Raw genomic sequence first — 19,940 nt, 5'->3', positions numbered from 1 at the left:
CAGTGACCATATCTATATTTGCATCTTGATAAAAAATGTCCCAATCCGTAGAGAGCAAACATCCCTTCAGCTCCTCCATACTATCACTTAACCACACCTTAACCACCTTTGTAACTGGTTTACTTGCCTTAAAAAACTGACCGATAGGTAATTAATAACATTGTGGTCAGAATTACCGAGGGGGGGGGGGTCTGGCTTAAGCTACATAATCATCCTTAATATTGCCATAACACTTGTCAAGGGTGTTATTTTTCCTCGTTCCACACTTCACATATTGATAAAAACCCTGGTAAGGATCTCTCCAAACCACATTGATTAAAATCACCCAGAATCAATACAGGTGCATCAGGCTTGATTTGTAAATGCTTATGAACCCAATCAGCAATTTGACTAGCTTCCCTATGAACGTTCCCACAAGGTGGAATGTACACTGCACAGACAAATATATTGGTGAACTCCCTTTACTCCCGCAAAGTAATACACAGTAATTCAAGATCAGGATTGCAAATGCTTTCCCTGACCACAAAATTACAGCACCAACTTTCATTAATATAAATACAGATACCCCCTCCTCTTTTCTTTCCAGAGTTCGCATCTCTGTCCAAGCGTAAGTGGGAAAACCCGTCAATTTTTATTAAACTGTCTGGTACATCATTACACAGCCACGTTTCTGTAAGGACCATCAGTCCAGACTCACGGTACTCAAAGCAGACTCCAGCTTGTGTACGCAGCTCGTCCAACTTGTTCCGCAAGGAGTGAGGACTACAGAGTAACACTGGCGGCAAAGGTAGTTTGAAAGCTCTCCGGACACCGCCTCTCTTGCCCCGCTTCCTAACCCGACAAGGAACAGGTCTTGGTTGCCGTAGTAGCTCCTCAGGTACATCCGCCATTGTATTACTCAATAGTAGTCCGCCACGACTCCGCAAATCTAGGGCTGTAGCTATCGAATATTTTAGTAATCGAGTATTCTACCAAAAATTCCATTGATTAATCGAGTAATCGGATAAAATGTGTTTTTGCTTAATTAAAGTGCAATATTAATTATGCAAGAGAAAATAAGACTCCTGGGTCTCTTAAAATGAACAACTAAGTTTCCTTTTTAGAATTTTTTTTAATTTTATTTTATAAATGCATAGAATGCAATGCATACATCAAAAATAAACATTTAATTGGTACCCATTGTTTCTCTGTCTGTACTTGTACCGTGAACAATGACAATAAAGTTGACAGATGAATTAAGTGCATTTAAGTGCCATTCAGTTGGGGTTTTAAATAAAGCATTTTCTGAGATGCACATTAAACATTAAACACATAAAACATTAATTTAATTTATCTTTTAATTATTGAACATTAACTTAACTTTTTGGTAAACAAAGGGGATTTACTATTAAAAATAAAACATGGAAGAAATGTTATGTGATTAAACCTTAAAAAAATAATGTGTGATTTTCTTTTTTTTAGTAGTAGGCTATGTACATTCTGCTGAACAATAGTCTTTAACCGGACTTTTATTTTGACGGGTTGACGTACCTTTACAGTTCTGTGTATGTGATGTGATGCTAGTTTTACTCAAATCAAACGGTCAAATGCTCATGAAGTGACTGTCTGCAGTTCTGGAGATGTTGTTCATGTGTTCACGTCCTTATTTAGTGAGACAGCAGATGCTGAAATTACTGCGAGCGTCACGCGCGCTTCAGTTTGTGTGATAAAGGAACTCGCGCTTCTGTGCCATTCATTAACACAGACACGCAGAACATGCAGGATTTATATTTAAATAGACTGTTCCGGCTTAATATTTACAGATATTAGTCCATATCGTGATTTGATGTAAGTGCAATGACCTATTTTTGATTAATTCATTCAAAATTTGGCAAATTCCGTGCCATTCCGCGTTAAACTGTGAATTTCGTTTTAATGACTGGATTCCGCGGTTCCCTCCGCGTTTTCTGCATCGCGGAAATCATAGGTCCCCTGGTTGTGGTATGTCAGCTCTGTCTTGCAATGGACACATGCCACGACGTTCTCTTTACGTTTGCCCACGCCCTCAAATCAAAACACTGCTGACTCCTTGCAGTATGCGATTTCCTATGGCGATTTCGGACGCAGTGCATTGTGTCTCCTTCCGCTTTGTGGGTGACGTAAATGCGTTGTGTCACATTAAAAAAAAAATTAAATAAATTAAAAGAGGCTTTGAGGCAGAGAAATTTGCCTCGATCATTTTTTGTAATCGAGTTACTCGAGGAATCGTTTCAGCCCTGCGCAAATCCAAAAGCTCCGATCTGCTTTAAATCTATTTTTAAATCTAAATTTAAATGGCCATTGTACGATCAGAAAACTAAGAGTAAACAAACCAGAGAAAAACACACTCGACAGAAACAAACACGACAGAAACAAACAGGAAACTCGGAACAAACAGGTAACTCGCAGCAAAAGAACCCTCCTCCATGTTGCCTGCAGAGCAGCGCCATCTTTCTCAGATCTTAAAAGAACTTTAGAAACAGTACACCCATTCTTTTCTAAGTACAGTATCTCATGGCAGTGAATTTAGTATCCAGTCCATGAAATCCAGATTTTTCTAACTAAATGTGCTATAGTGGTATGTGGTCCACTGGGACACATTTCCCTCCTGGTTTAAAGACTCTGTGCAACTGGCTTTGGGGCTTGGTTGGGAATTACAAGACATTCCTGATGTACAGTTATTTAAATGGTTTTGTTGGCTCAACAGCTGGGAGCAGCTGTTTGAGCACCCATGGACCTCAGTCAGGGTAGATGGCATATTTAATCACTTGAATGAAATGAGGCTATGAGGGATAGAAGAACAGGCTTTTCAATGGGATGCACTGTGCTGCACAGATTGATCAGCTGACAGATAAAATAATTATTGATTCCAAATCCAGTGGGGGAAAAAAAACAAAATGCAAAATGTGTTAAAAATATGCCATCCAACTAAGCTCCACAGATAAAAAGACAAGCAATTAGACTAGCTACCACATACAGTACCTACAAACATTTTGAGGTTTACAAAGTCATTCAAAATGATTATGACATGATTCCCTTCTGATAGCCACATGGATAAACTGTGCAGAATAAATTAGTCCCATGAGAAACTCCAGCATTGCAAATTGCAAAAAAAACCAAATGATCCTCTTTCAGCAAATGAACATTGAAAGGTATATTAAAAATCTGCCTGCAGTTCTCCATCATGTAGTGAGCAGATGCAGACAAAATGATATTCTGGGCTGTTTTACCATTACTTTCAAATGGTGGTCACAGCAATAAGCCAGTGTGTTATACATGGAGACATCTTTACTTTCTCAGGCTCTTCATATTAGCCAAATTCCAAAGCGAGTAAGAGACTGCTGTCTTCATTTGGGCTTCCTAACCAGGTTAAGCACTTATGAAACTCAAGGTAACAAAGTTTCCCTCTTAAAATGAGATTTCATTACCAACTCAATGACTCTTTAATGACACAGAAACCAAGACAAAAGAGCAATATAGGCAAAGGGAGAAATAATGAAAGATAAACGCTTCTGTTGTTCATCACCAAAGAGAGAAGAGGGAAAAAAAGAAGGTGCCAGCTGTTAGCTCCAAAAACTTTCATCCTGGAACATCAACTCCAGTGTCTGATTGGTGAATGTTGTCTGGTGAACGTCTGTTATCTCGTGTTTGGTGTTGTCAGTGAGGATTGTCATGTTCTGCTGTCTGTAAAGCTTTTCGCTTGAGGAGTTTGTAGCTGACAATCATTTTTTGACACGTGAACATTCAAACCAGAGTCTCCTAGCTATCCTAGACAGGAGCTGCTCTGAAATAAGTGCAATGTTTTGGAGATTACATCAGAGCTCCCATGTGAACCTGGTTGAAAAAGTAACACCGTGGACCATCTGAAGGCCGGGCTGTTTATTCAGTTGCTCTCGGGAACCATGCACCTTACCCTCACACACACAGACACATACACAAAAACATGGCCTCATGACCCCTGGCCGTCATATAACACCGGCTAGGATCCCAACGAGACGACAAATCCAGGCAGGATCATTTGGTTAGCATTCCAGACTTATATTGGGAGCAGAGAAACTGAACAAAACATTCAGCTATTATAACAAACTTAGTTAACAAGATAAGTGTCTATCCATCAGAAATGTTATTGTATGACCTAAAATGTAAATATACAAATTAGGAGTGGTATTAGACTTGAAACTCTGATTATTTTGCCACATCTAACTGAATTTCATCCTCAAATTTACTGCTTCAATATCGGCGGTAACTGAAGCTTCACATTGCAGATGGTTTTGACAAAAGGCAAGTGAAAATGAGCAACTGAACTTGCTCTTTCACAACACTCAGCCTTCAGAGTGTTAAATGAATAGGCGTCCGTGTGTATGTGTGAGAACTGTATGAAAGGTATGTGATGGGTGCTACACATTTACAAAGATGAGTCAGGCGGTTAAGTAGTCTCATTCTCGTGAAGTCTGAAATAGATCCATGGCTTTTTCTTTTTGCGGATCCTGCATCTCAGGCTGAGAATGCCAAAGGATGAATAATACCTCCTTGAAATGGTGCCAAATGCCCAGCTATTCAAAAACCTTGAAGCAAATTCTGAGTGTTGAATGAGTAATGATTGACCACATTTGCTGCAGCAAGTGAAACCATCAAAAAATGTCCGCCTGCTTCATTTAATCATTAGCCTAATATTCTCCATCTGCTAGCTGACGGTGTGGTAATGGACATCGGGGTTGAACGGTGCTAAATGAGGTTTGCTCTGTAGAAGTCACGCTTGTGTGCTTGTCCTACTATTGGATGGGAAATGCTCTGGGCAGAAGCTTGCAGTTCACAGCTTGTCGGACACCTATGAGCTCACCTGCGGGAGACTCCGAACAGCAATCAGCCATCATGTCTTTTTGACACCAGTGACAATTTACAAACCTGACGCGCCTCACAGGAAGGCGCAAATTTCACGGATTTCAAAAGGAGTGGAAAATGAAAACCAGAGAAGGAAAGAAAAAGGAGGGGAAAAAAAGTGAGAAATGGAAGGACAGGGTGAGAAGGTCCAGCCTAGCGCAGATGGTGGGTGTTGGTTGCCAGGGCAACATTGAACAGGCAGAACAATGAAAATATGGCATTATTTTCAGAGCTCTCATCAAATGTAACCTTCTTCCCTCATCACAAGCTCTTTTCTGGCATTTGCAGTGTGCAAACTGACAGCTCGCTGGCTAATCTAAAAGGTACAAGAACAACAGACATTTGTACAAACAGCTTTAACAGAGACTTTTAAGCTCTCCTAAGGTTCGACAACAAACAATTTTACACTCATTTAGACTGCAAAGACACATTAAGAGGTCTTTTAACACAGGAAATTCTGGATGAGAAGGAATAAACAATAAAACCATTGTGACCAGTCTTAAGAAGTCTGGAAATGCCCACTAGCAGAAAAGCCAAAGAGTGTGGGATAAGGGGGGTCTTTTGAGATATTTAGTGGGGTGTTTCTTGGTTTCTAAAGAAAGGAATTGGTAAGTCTTAAAGTGAGGGATAGGGTGAGGAAGAATGAGTGATTGTGATTTTTTTGTGCACTAAAGAACAGCTCCAAAAATGTGCCTCTTGACCAGAGTTCATCGAAATGGGCCACCATCTGTGCATTCATCACCCAGTTATCACTAAAACGTTCTAATGAAAGCCCTAACACAATGAATCACAACTTTGACTTGCCCAGTTAATCCAATAATCTGGAGGCAGGTTGCGAACGGCCCTTCTGATTGGCTGACACCGAGCTGAGCACACCGGGTAATAAGTGGGTGTATCAATGCACTAATGGTTATAATTAGACACACATGGAAGAGCTGCATGTATTCAAGACCAGGCCAACCTTCAGTCGACTGCAAAACCAGTGTGGGCCCGACACAGATTTGAAACTCTTCCAGTTCGTAATGGTGTAATAATGGAAGCGAGAGTCTGCCACGGGCGTTTTTGGCCCACGTTTGGTCCCCTTTATGCGTCAGCACAAAAAACACATTGTAACCTGATGAATCTAGAGACTAGAAGAGGTGAGGAGTGTTATTTAGAAGGGAAATGGCTTTGAATGTAGACCTCTGGGTAATTTATACTAAAATCTGTTGCGATAAGCCTTTTTGAAATTTTAGTTCACCCCTGTAATGATGCTGCAGGGAAAGTGATAAATACTTTATAAGTGTTTTAGTGCTTTATTTCAATTCAATGAGTGCTAAGCCAACAGAATGCCTCGCCAACACTTTTAAAAGTTCATCACTTTCAAGTTTTAGATTCCTTAATGTGTCTCATTTGTTATCAGTTATCCATTTATAGTCATCTGCAATCATGTGATGACAGATCAACACTTACATGTGCCAAACTCATAAACCATGACCCTCACACCAGCACCAGCACTGTTTACACAGACCAAAGAGGGAAAACAGGTTGTGGACTTTATGAGCCAACATTCACGCCTGTGGCTTGCCTGTTTGTTTGCGCTGGCCATCATGGTTGGTCAGGCTCAGCAAACACGACAAGACGTGATTGAGAACCACAGAAACAACAGAGGAGAAAAAGACAGACAGAAAGCGGCAGCCATAACTTTAGGCGGCTCCAGAAATGCGCTCAGTGATCGGGTTACAGAGCTGCGACCGCATGGACATCTCCCCCGAGAGGATCAGGTGAATTCCCAGGATAGGAGGGCCTCAGAAGGCAGACACTCCAGATTTAATTATACGCTTTAAAGAGGATTATTCAGCTCTGCGTGAGAGAGACAGATGATTACCTGCTATCCCTCTCTCTTCCTTTCCATATTCTCCTTTTCTAGCTCTCCATCTCTTTTTGTTTTGTCACGAAGAATGCGTGATAAACGAGTGGACGTTCTTACCTGGGAAGGGAGGCATACTGTCGCTCGACGTCCTAATAGTGGGGTGTCTTCTGGGGTCAGGGTTTTTCATTGGCATCTGGTAAAAGGCAAAAAGAGGCAGAGTGAAAAAGAGCCAAGGTGGTTTACATGACACATCATATAATATAATTGCGATATACACACGAGTGTGTGGAAGTGACAACAGGACAGCATACACACAAAGCATGTCATGCATAAACAACTGTAAAAAATATAATTCATCGTAAGCATTTAAAAATCCTACAATCAACAGTGATCTTATATTTTAACTTATTTTATTTATATTTTAACTTATGTGATTTATATTTTAAAACATTACACGTTTCCTTATGTGGCCTTTTGCTCACCAAATCTGCATTTATTTGATTAGAAATACTGTGTAAACTGCAATGTTGTGATTATTACAATTTAAAAAGACTGCATTCTATTTACAGCATATAACATATTTTAGAATATATTTAAAGATATTCAATATTTATTTCTGTGCTGCAAAGCTGAATTTTCAGCATCATTACACCAGTCTTCAGTGTCACATTAGAAATCATTCTAATATGCTGATTTTCATATTATTATCAATGTTAAAGGTCCTATGACATGAACATTTCACTTTCTGAGTTTTTTTTTACATTATAATTAGTTCCAGTAGCCTGTATATGGTCCCCAAGTTTCTAGAAATTGCAATCGGTGTAAATCGAGATTTTGATATCTTTCTCTGCCTTTGAGAAAATGGAAGCTCAAACGGGCTGATCTCATAGACAGTAAAAGAAATGGACACAGCGACCCCATTGGATTCAACGGATAAAAATGAAGTCAATTAGAAGCACGCACTTCCTGGGGGTCAGGCGTACTGCGCAGACTCAAACTGAGCTTGATGACATAGATGTCACGTGAGCAACCTGTAAGTCTTCTAATCGCTGTGCCAAGAGAAATCTGAATCACCCACCGAATCTTGCAGAGAAAGCGAGCGTGAACAGGAGCAAATTTTGGTAAGTATTCTGATTAATTATCTCCCTTGACTTTATGCCTCCACGTCCCCCTGATAGCCTCATAGACAGTAAAAGATTGCCTGCGAGCTTCTCCTCCTGTCCATACGGTAATTTCTCTACTGTGCGACAGAGAGTCGCTGGTTATGACGCAATCTTTAGCCTATTTTTTTTTACAAAAACTGCTTCTACGGGACCATAATGTAAGATACAAGGTAATGGAGCCTTTTATACATTTTCGTGTTTCTTTAGAAATAATTAATGGACAAATGGAGTATTTAAACGCCTCAGATGTAGTTATTCACTGTCAAAGTGACGCCAAAATGAATGGGAGTCAATGGAATGCTAACAGCAGTTCGGGGTCTGCTAGCCAATGGCGGCGCCCAGGGGTGCTTCAAAAAAATATGCCCTGCCCCCCTGGCTGATCTTGAATCACCTCCTTGTGACGTTATAAGGAGAAATGTTACCTCCCCTTTCTCTGCTTTGCCCGCCCCAAATATTTACATATAATTCAGTCGCAATGTCAGCACAGGCGTTACAAACATAGTACTTTTATGATATGGATTGGACAGCATCCGCCACAAACAGTGAGTAACAGTATTCATTAATGCCTGATCTGTGATCAGTGATGTGTAGCTAATCATTCAAGTTCACACAGACTTTCTTTCTAAATCGTTTAATACTGTTTATGCATCAGTGAATCAAGCCAGTGACTAAACGATCAACTTCACGTTGTTTCTCTTAGTAGCATGAAACAAATCTGTTATTTAAATTGTGATTTAACTACAGAGAGCGATCAAAGAACACTCCATTTTTTTCGGAGCTGTCACACATCTCGAGTATATCTGCACTCTTGCCTAAACTGCCGTTACAATAAATGACGCTGTGCTGCACAACAAAGCTCTTACTGTATTCATGTGGTGTATTCATGTGTTTGCTGTTAGTTGTGCTGAAAGCATTTTGTGAGAGAAAACGTGTTGCAATAATGACAAGATCACTGCATTCACGCGATAAACAGACTCTGTTTACTCAATGCTCATCACTGCAGCCTTTCATGGGATGTGAAAAGATCGAAAAAATAATTATATAATCAACACTTCCACGATTCGTTAATCTCGACAGCTGTAATAGAAAAAAAAAAAAAAATATATATATATATATATATATTTTTTATTATATATATATATATTTATATATATATATATACTTATTTAACATTCAACAATGATAAGCCATGGTTTACAGTAAAACTCAGACACCTTCGTCAGGCCAAAGAGGATGCCTACAGAAATGGGGACAGGGTCTTGTACAATCAGGCCAGGAACACACTGAACAAAGAGATTAGAGCGGCTAAAAAGACCTACGCTAAAAAGTTGGAAGACCAGTTTACTTCCAACGACTCTACTTCAGTTTGGAGAGGACTGAGAGCCATCACAAACTAAAAGACACCATCCCCTTGCACTGAGGCTAATCAACGACTTGCTAACGACCTGAATGAGTTTTATAGTAGATTTGAAACCCCCAACACCCACTCTGACCATCTCCCTACAAAACCATTAACACCTCCTGCAATCCCCCTCTCCATACCTCCTGCTCTTCAAATCTGTGAAGATGATGTGCGCCAGGTCTTCAAGAAAAACAAAAGAAGAAAAGCACCAGGCCCAGATGGCGTTACACCAGCCTGTCTGAAAACCTGTGCTGACCAGCTGGCCCCCATCTTTTCACAGATCTTCAACAGATCTCTGGAGTTGTGTGAAGTGCCTTCCTGCTTCAAACGCTCAACCATAATCCCCATTCCAAAGAAACCCAAGATAACAGGACTTAACGACTACAGACCTGTGGCTCTAACGTCTGTCGTCATGAAGTCGTTTGAAAAACTGGTTCTGGCTTATCTGAAGGACATCACTGGACCCTTACTAGACCCCCTGCAGTTTGCGTACCGAGCAAACAGGTCCGTGGATGATGCAATCAACATGGCATTGCACTTCATCCTGCAACATCTGGACAAAACAGGGACTTATGTGAGGATCCTGTTTGTGGACTTTAGTTCGGCTTTCAACACCATCATCCCAACAACCCTCCAGACCAAACTGACCCAGCTCTCTGTTCCTAGCTCTATCTGTCAGTGGATCACCAGCTTTCTGACAGATAGGCAACAGTTAGTGAGACTGGGGAAATTCATGTCAAACAGCTGCTCCACCAACAATGGTGCCCCTCAGGGATGTGTTCTCTCCCCTCTGCTCTTCTCCCTGTACACCAACGACTGCACCTCTAAAGACCCCTCTGTCAAGCTCCTGAAGTTTGCAGACGACACTACAGTCATCGGCCTCATCCAGGACGGTGACGAGTCTGCTTACAGACAGGAGGTTGAGCAGCTGGCTGTCTGGTGCAGTCTTAACAACCTGGAGCTGAACACGCTCAAAACAGTGGAGATGACTGTGGACTTTAGGAGAAACCCCCCTGCACTTTCCCCACTCACCATCATGAACAGCACTGTGACTGCAGTGGAGTCATTCAGATTCCTGGGAACCACCATCTCTCATGACCTGAAGTGGGACAATCACACTGGCTCCATTGTGAAAAAAGCCCAACAAAGGTTGTACTTCCTTCGCCAGCTGAGGAAGTTTAACCTGCCACAGGAGCTGCTGAAACAGTTCTACTCAGCCGTCATTGAGTCAGTCCTGTGTACTTCAATTACTGTCTGGTTTGGTTCAGCTACAAAATCAGATATCAGAAGACTACAGAGAACTGTTCGGACTGCTGAAAGGATTATTGGTGCTCCCCTGCCCACCCTCCAAGAACTGTACACATCCAGAGTGAGGAAAAGGACTCAGAAAATCACTCTGGATCCCTCACATCCAAGTCACCCCATCTTTGAACTTTTGCCATCTGGCCGGCGCCTCAGAGCCGCAAATACAAGAACAGCAAGGCACAAGAATAGTTTCTTCCCCCAGGCAATCTACCTCATGAACAGTTAAATGTTTCCCACTTAAACTTATGCAAAAATGTGCAATATCCTTATATTTATTTGTTACCCCTCCATCCTAGAACATTCCTGCATCTCACTCAATCCTATTCCATTATCATTTATAGCACAATTGTTTATACACTTATTTATTTGCCAATTTGTAAATCTCCTGTAAATTTTTTTTTTTTTGTCTGTGTGTTGTTGTCTCTGTTTACTGGAAGCTTATGTCACTAAAACAAATTCCTTGTATGCGCAAGCATACTTGGCAATAAAGCTCTTTCTGATTCTGATTCTGATTCTGATTCTGATATTTGAGAGGGGTTCCACATGTAATACGCATTTTGAATGCAAAGATGTCAGCCAATCACAACAGTTGTCATTTACTCGGAGTCTCACAGCAGACACGCCCCTTCAAACAGAGCATTCAAGCCAGAGGGCTAATATCAGGATATAAAAATGCTTTTTATTTCAAAATTTTAAATGTAAAAATCAAACTAACAATATAAGTACACCTAAGGAAACATTAAAAAGCATTTAAAGAAAAGGAAATAATCCATGTTATTGGACCTTTAAGCCTCCTTAATATTTTAATAACTGCTCCTTAATATTTTCATTGAAACAGTAATGCATTTAACACAGAATACCCAAATGAATGTAGAATAAACTATTAATAATTTAAATATTTAATATAATAATTTCATTATTATTATTTTTTTATATAATTATTCAATAATATTCGTTTAACATAATGACATTTAGTTTTAATTAAAAAAAACATTTTAGTACACTGTAAAAAGTTTAACTATTATTTACTCAATTTTATTGGTGTAACATTTTTACACTCAAAAAATTTGAGTAAATTTTAAAGCTGTGAAATCAATGAAATATACTGTATGAATTGAGTAAATGCAAGTAAAAAATTAAGTAAATCTGAGTAACTGCATCTGGTACATTAACAAATAAAATTGAGTAGAAATAATTGAACATTTAAACATTTAAAAACAATATTTATGAGTAATATTAACTGTTTTTATTAATGAGTAATATTAACTTTTTATTTTCTCTAAACCTTTGTAAAATAGTACTCCACACAACCACCAGTATACATGACATTGGCCTTTATTGTCAATGAGTACAGCAATACAGCACATTTTACACTGTATACAATATTGCCTACATTTAAACTCATTTAACAAACATTTTATAAGTAAAAATTTAATATTTAAAAATTCAGGTAGCCTAATTCAAGTGTAATCAAATCAACCCAATATCCACCGGATCAGTGCTGGTCCTCGTGCCGGAGACGGACTCGCCTCTGCGGGTGAACTTTGAACTTCATACCGCCGTCCTGCGTTTCACTCACAGCCGATAGATACTGCGAGTGACTGACATAACCTGCCAATAAACAAACAGTGACAGTTCTGAGGAAATTTTATCATCCAAATGATAATAATTATATTTATTATCATTAGGAATGAAGTCATGTGTTTATGCAAAGCATTTCAATCATGCAAAAAGACAGGCGCGACTCTCGTTTAAGTGTCGAATTACGCCTCTGTATGTTGTTTTGCATTAAATATGATTTAAAGCACAGTAAAGATTTTATAGATAAAATTAAACATACACAAACCTGAATTTCACAGAGGAAATGCACCAAATCTGCGACGCTGAGAAGAGAGCTGTTGTCTGGAGACTGGAGAGTTCAAAGTTAACTGCCAGCGCTCACTGACTCAACCAACCGCCGAGTTGTCGTCACGTCAGAGGGTGGGGGAGGGGTGCATTGTTTTAATTGAGTAAACTTACTCAAATTTTAAGAGTGTGTTAAATATATTAATAATATTGATTTGAATTAAGTAATATTTTTGTTTCTTGAAACAGATCAGTTTAATTCAACATTCTCAAATATTTTGATAGAAATTTCACAAATATATTAAGTATATTATAAAGAAATAATTGGTTAGTCAAATACTAAATAATTTTATTGAACACAACTTAAATATATGTGTAAATTTTAGATAAAATGAACTGTTGGCTTTTTACTCAATTATTTTGGTATGTTTAACTCAAACACTCAAGTACACGATATTCAGAGATTTTATTAAGTTAATAAAGTTAAAAATTTCTGTAATATTTACTAAGCCACAGAATTATTTTTTACAGTGACAGACATTCAACATCACACACCTTCATAAAGGTGAACACTGATATCTGTCATTTACAGGTCACGATGGTGTCTGTAGAGTCAGTAAACCCATAATTAGATTGATGTAATAGAACATAATGAAACACTATATTCTAATTTCAGTTGTGCCCTCCAGATTTTAAATACCATTTTTGCAAAGACCCCTAGATAATTTCTCAACTTCACTGAAGGACACATACTCCACCTAGGCAGACACCCCTATCGGTCTTGTCACATTACTGTACTGTTCATTGTGAAACATGAATTGACATGAGTGATTCATTCAATGCCACATTTTAGATTGGCACTGGCCCTGTCACTCTCTCTCTCTCTCTCCACATTCATCACGGAGTCACCTTCCACCTGAAATACCTGCTGTGCCGTATAATCAAGCCATGAAAGGTAGTGTGAGTTGCTCACAAAGGCTGCTTATGGGGGGACTTAGCACTGGGAGTCTTGGGGAGGGGGTAAAAAGCCAGATCCCAGATTATATTTCCTAAAACAGGATGGAGTTTAGCAGTCCTCCAACCTTCCTGGACTAAGCCTGACTTGAGCCCAAGGTAGAGCCAGATAAACTGTGCACATTACATTAGGAGGATGAGCAATCTCTTAAAAGACAGGCTAAACCTCCCCTCATTCAGCATGCAGATTTGGGAGCATCTCATGTTTCCTTCCTCTAAAGATTGGCACTTTCAATAGGATTTGGTCACACTGTGTGCAGTCACACCATTTAGAGCCTGTATAAAACATTCAAAAGATTTCAGACTTCATTTTGGTGATATTTCCCCCATTCGTCTTCTTGTCCCTGTCCACCCGAAAAAGCAAAAAGATGACAAAGGATTAAGACTGTGCGAACTGTACCCTGACACATACAGGCAACTTAATAAATGATAAATACTGACATATAATCCATGAGGAAATTATTCCAGTAGATTTACCAGGGCCTGACAGATGACGGTTCGAGCCATTATGGAAAACTGGCTGCTTTTCCGAGGGCAATATGTGTGAAATTGTGTCATCTGTCTCAATGAGCTGATTTTAAATACACAGCTCGCTGTGCTACCACCTCTCTCTCCACCGTCGTCATAACAGCTGCCCTCCTGCCTGCATATTAGCCACATTTTTCCTCTCAGTCTTCAGAAATGTCTTCAGGGCTTCAATATATACAGTATGATGAAAGGACGGGTGCATATTACCTGGGGAATAAAAGGCTAGTTGAGCGAGGGGTCGGAGAGGAAGTGCTTCTGAATATAAGAAGAAATGTCCTCGGTTTCAATCTTCCTCACTCTATCTTTGCCTCCCCTTCACAAGATGCAATGAACTCCATGAGTAACAGAAGTGGGCGTCTTTGAATGTTGATGATGGTGAAATTGGTGAAAGAATGGTGAAGATAACCATCATATGCCTGGAGGGTTAAAGAGAAGAACTTATCTTCAAATGGAGCAGATATCACTATCTCACACAGTAAGACCTCAGTGTTCAAAACTCAATTTTTGGTATAGGAAAATTTAAAGGATCCTTCCCCAAAAGAGATCGATATCTTTCTGGATCTGTCCTGCTGTAATGACGGCAGTGATTTGCTTCATTATTTGGCTGTGCCCTCGCATTCACACCATGTTGCTAACTGTGTCCACACTCTGCCCTCTCACCATCTGTGCTTTCAACTCTGACAGAAGCTGCCAATCCATGCTGACCGAAAACCAGCCAATCAGGAGGAAATGGACAAACTGAGGAGTATGAAACAAACACCCTGTAACCCTGAAACTGATAACAGTGCATACGAGGATAAAACCAACTTTTCAGAGACATAGCCTGTGGCTAGAAAGGAGGCAACAAGATCAATGATGACTTCCCACATTTAAGGGCTGATCAGATATTGAAGTTGTGTGGCACAGCAGTTAAGGCTGCTAACCAGAAGGCCGCTGATTCGATTGAAGCAAGAAGTGAGTCATCACCACTGTGCTCGAAGAGGTCTATAATACCTGGAGTGAAATCTCCGTTAGCATTCCCATTCATCTCAATGACACTGGCTCAGCATGTGATTTGAAATCTGCCATCTTTCCACAGAGGTATGTGAGCCAATCATCTGGGCAAATGGCTTGTGATTAATCAAGCAGTACAACACTGATTAGCTGAAGGTACTATGAGATTGTGAACAGTTTCACAGGATGCTTTGAAATGCTCTCAAAAGAAAAGTAGCGCACACTTTTAAAACATTTGCTATAGAATAGATAGCAACAGTCAGGTTCCAGAAATAAAAACACCATTCATTTTCTCCATGTAGGGGGTACTGACTTTTAATTATAACTTTTAAAACTTTAAAGACAGACTTGCTGTGATGTATCAGGTTGTTAATCAATGGTACGTGTCTTTGTTAAAGCCATCAGTGCAAATTTTTTTCAACGTATTCTTAAATAATTCTGTTTAACAGCTGAATTTATAGTGAAAACTATATTATACATGATTATGAAATCACTGATGAGAAAATCACCGCACATAGTACTAACTACACACAGTGTATGCACATTTAGTTATAAACATGAAGTACTGTATATTGAATTCATACACACAATCAACTACTTTAAGTATATTTCTTATTTCTTAGTTTTTAGTTTTTATTTTGATTATGTCATTCACAATGCTTCTTGGGATTGTAGATCTTTGCCACATTAAAGCAGTAAAGTATGCAGACTTGTAACTTTGTCTTTTTGTCCGATTTTCAAAAAAAAAACATTTTGGAATGATGTGATTCACCTCATAGATGGCTGGTTTGGTTCATGGTTTAGAACTGTTCTCTAATGGAAACATACTTCTGGAACCAAGGCCACTAAAAAGTGGGCCAGCACTATTGCACTCTATAATGAAATATTAACAATATAGCAACTATTAGCATTAACCATTTACACTGTTGCTTTTGGGAGAGATAAAACAGAAGAAATGGCAAATTTTAAATGCCTCATAAAAAAACAAAACAAAAAAAAAAACAAAAAACTATGAGATGCTAACAACAACAACAAAGTTAATGACAGCATACTGACCAGTCAAACACTGACCACTTGATAGCACTCTTCAGTAAACCAGATAACCCTAGGATGCTCCCTGTAATAAGAATTTTTAATGTGATACGCATGATGTTCTGCTGTGTATAAAGAGCTAGCAAGCGGCCTCCGTACCTACATAGGCAGCTACCTTTTAAGGTAGCATCCTAACTAACATGAAACCTCAAAAGTGAAAGATTTGGAAAGCGGAACAAAGCCAACTATCACTTTTCACATTTGCACACTTGATTTTGGCAAAGCTTAATGTTAGCATGTTGATAACCTACTGCTGTTTTTTTTATATAAATATTAGATTAAATAGTCCATTTTAGATTTAATAAGAGATATTTTTACTGGTGCTCTGAATAAATGTACATGAATTATGTACATTACTCTTGACTTTGTCATTTTAGATTTTTACTGAACTAAACAACAAAAAATCAAATACAAAAACCATCACAACAACAAACTTTTTAAATACATTTTTACAGTATGTATCTCTGAGAACCCCTTTCTGACATCTGAATGTACAAGTAGGTGTGTATGACTAAGTTAATTGTGATCGTGTGCATGTGTGTGTAGGCACAGAGGTCAGTGTTTGTGTGGGGTGAGTATGTGAGTGTGTTTTTGCTAAGAGGGCACCACAGGTTTCTCTGGAGAGTGTGTATTCATCCCTCTGCTCTGAGCTGCACAGGGCTCATGCATATGTAAAATGCAGAGATGAAATCAGTCTGATTTAAAATTTCACTGTGGACTAAGTAAACAAATGAATGCAAAGAGGGGAGAGGTGGAGTATGTTGTGCTGGAAGGGCAGGGCGGGGTGTGCTGACTCACACCCTCAAATAGGCAGCACCCTTGCCTCATTAGAGTCGCCTCACCTGTAGGCACCGCTAATGAAATCTTTTGATCTGACCATGCAAACTCTCATCCGCGACATTTTCGAGAGTTTGCTCAAGCTGGCCAGACTCGCAGGGCTGCAAATGGCACTTGTTAAATGTTAATAATCCATAAATGAGTTCATTTATGAAGAAACCTTTAGAGGTCCAGATGAATCTGTCCTTTTCACTTGCTCTAAGTGATGTTGAACAATATGCTTTTCTTTCTTTTCTTTAAAATTTGGTTAGGTTTTTACTGATTATTAAATGACAGCAATAAATTATATATATATATATAAAACACACCTGTATATATCCAGGGCCGCAACCTCCATATAGACAATAATTAAAAATGGCCAAACTGTCCCCCCAATATTTGAAATCCTTGCACTGCTCTGTCACAAACCATTAAGAAGAGCTTTTGTTGTTAGGATGCCAGTTTTTTTTTTTTTTTTGTTATATTTTCAGCCTGGTCTGCCTCTCCGGGGTAACAGCACTCATCAAAGTCAAAATAACTGAGATGTCTAATCAAATCAAATTAGGCGGGGTTTACTCTTCACAGAAGTACATTTCAGTGTGAAGCATCAGTTTAACGTTGAAAGAGAACGAGGTTAGATGGAAGATGCAAATCATTTAATATTAGACAACTGTTTTACTATAGAAATATGGCAATTCTGAGAGAGAGAGAGAGAGAGAGAGAGAGAGCGAGAGAGAGAGAGAGAGAGAGAGAGAGAGAGCGAGAGAGAGAGAGAGAGAGAGAGAGAGAGAGAAGAGAGAGAGATTGAGAGAGAGAGAGAGAGAGAGAGAGAGAGAGAGAGAGAGATTGAGAGAGAGATTGTGTCAAAAATATTATTCAGCTATTTTTGTCTTTTGGAAGCTGTAGTCCAAATCCACTTGGATTTAATTTAATTAAATCTGAGGGGGCATTGGTTTGAATGGGCATGATGAATTTGTGTAAATTTTTGGACTCTGAAAGAGATTTGTCTCCATATCACTAAATGGAATCCAAAACTTTGGAGCTAAATATCTCGAAACTGCTCAGAATGCAGATAGAACCTTAATTCCAAAATGATGATATACACACATATAAAACTTTTATTGTTCTTTTCTTCATGAAATTTCTCTTTCCTTCATGATCAAATTTGACTGCACAAATAAATTTGCAAACTTTGCTTGCAATCCATGTCTATTTAAACAAACATTGGAAGATCACGCATGATCCTGCATGATTATGTTTGAGTCATTTACTACAAGCATCATCCAGCACAACAAAACCAAGTCCAAAAATCATTTCAAAGCCTCTAATCACTTGTAGCTTTGTAATCCTTGTCAAAATCACCCTTTTCACCTTAACAAGTCATCAAAAAGTGCAGAAAGTGAGTCATGACAGTAAAGAAATAGGGCCCTGCAAACTGTTCAAGAATCGGTCCTCGCTGTACTCCACCCAGGGGGTGACAATGGGCAGCAATAAACACAGTGGCGTCTGACTGATAGACATGCTGGCTGATGTGTGTCAGAGTTAAGCTTCGTAATGAAGACCATTGGGATGGCATGGTGGGAGAGCAGGCCGATGCTGTATCCTCCATCCCACACGTCCCTGCTCCTTCAGAGCTAATGGCCTACAGAAAGCCATTTCACGGCATGCCGAGCAGAGGAGAGGAGAGATGAGAGGGTAATTCAGGTGGAAGAGACTGACACAGCCAGTCGTAAAGCGTCCTCCCCATCCCTTCATGCCATGCACAATCCATGAGCCATCAGCACCATTACCTGGACTACCTTTTGGTATTATTTTGATGTATTCATCGCTGATGAAAGACCAAAAATGGCAGGCCAATGCCTGTAAAGTCAACATGAAATGACATTCATCCATTTTCTTCCATAATGAAACATATTTCAGAGTGAAGAAGAATATTCAAAAAGAAAATAAATATAGGACAAACCTTAATTTCTGGAATTAATTTTAAATCGGAAATTTATAGGATCATGATCAGATGTCTGATGAAAATCAGTTGGGTTCAGTATTATTTTTGTATAATTGAGATACTACTAGATATTTTTAACTAATATTTTGAATTAGTTTATATTTTTATATTTTCATTTAAATTACAGTTTTAGTAGTTTAGTTGTGTTTTTGTCATTTTGTGTCAGTTTTATAATCTATTTTTTTGGGAGGGGGGGGGGTAGTTTTAGTTTCAGTTATTCAGTTATATTGTAGTTAATTACTCAGCATTGTTTTGCCAAAACAGTTGCAATTATTAATTACAAAATGATTTTTTTTTTTGGTTATTGTATTAATTTAAAGTTTACCCTCAAGAGCATCTACACATTATCCAAATTATTCAGACCATTAATTTCTGTTATTACTGTAACATGTTATATTAATTAGCATTAAATTTATTACAGGAGTAACTGTTGGCAAGACTTCAGAAAACTTGTGTTGCCTAAACTGAAACCTATATTACCATTTGCCTACTGATTTTCATTAACGAATGTCTTGGTTATATTAACTAAAATAAAAGGTTGTGGTGTAATAATTTATTAACATTATGATTATTCTTTTTCTAGTAAGAAGTTCTAGTTCACTTGTATTTGAATGAGTAAATGGATGTTTTTTTTTTAATTGTCATGTTGGCTTCAATATGTTGCCTATGACAGTACGTACAGTGTAGATGACTTCAGAAAATGGCAAAGTGTTGTGAACTCTATGGGTAGAGACTGTTTGAAATGTCCTAAAAGTGAGGGTAGAGAATATGCTGATGTTTGATGACAGGACATATTTAAACTAAGACACACGGATGTGTCATGTGAAGGACTGGAGGAATATTAATATCTGCATTGATAAATAGACTCCATTACTCCATCACGTTCAGCACTCATAAAACACAGTCAGTGACGGGGAACATAAAATGTCTGGGCAAGAACAAAATCTACACTGCAGACAGCTAATAACATTCAGCTCTTTTGCAATTTGTAAAGATCTGGCTTTCACTTTGCAAAATGACAGGCTG

General features: G+C 38.8%; 1 pseudogene; it reads right to left on the bottom strand.

The window, feature by feature from the left end:
* The window catches only part of LOC132152577 (partitioning defective 3 homolog B-like), a 340,755-nt pseudogene that overhangs the window by 6,876 nt on the left and 313,939 nt on the right, over positions 1-19,940 (bottom strand).

The sequence above is a fragment of the Carassius carassius genome, chromosome 11, assembly GCF_963082965.1.
Source record: "Carassius carassius chromosome 11, fCarCar2.1, whole genome shotgun sequence".
NCBI classification, from domain to species: Eukaryota; Metazoa; Chordata; class Actinopteri; order Cypriniformes; family Cyprinidae; genus Carassius; species Carassius carassius.
Note: the sequence above shows the minus strand (reverse complement) of the source record. Positions and strands in the feature narration are given on the sequence as shown.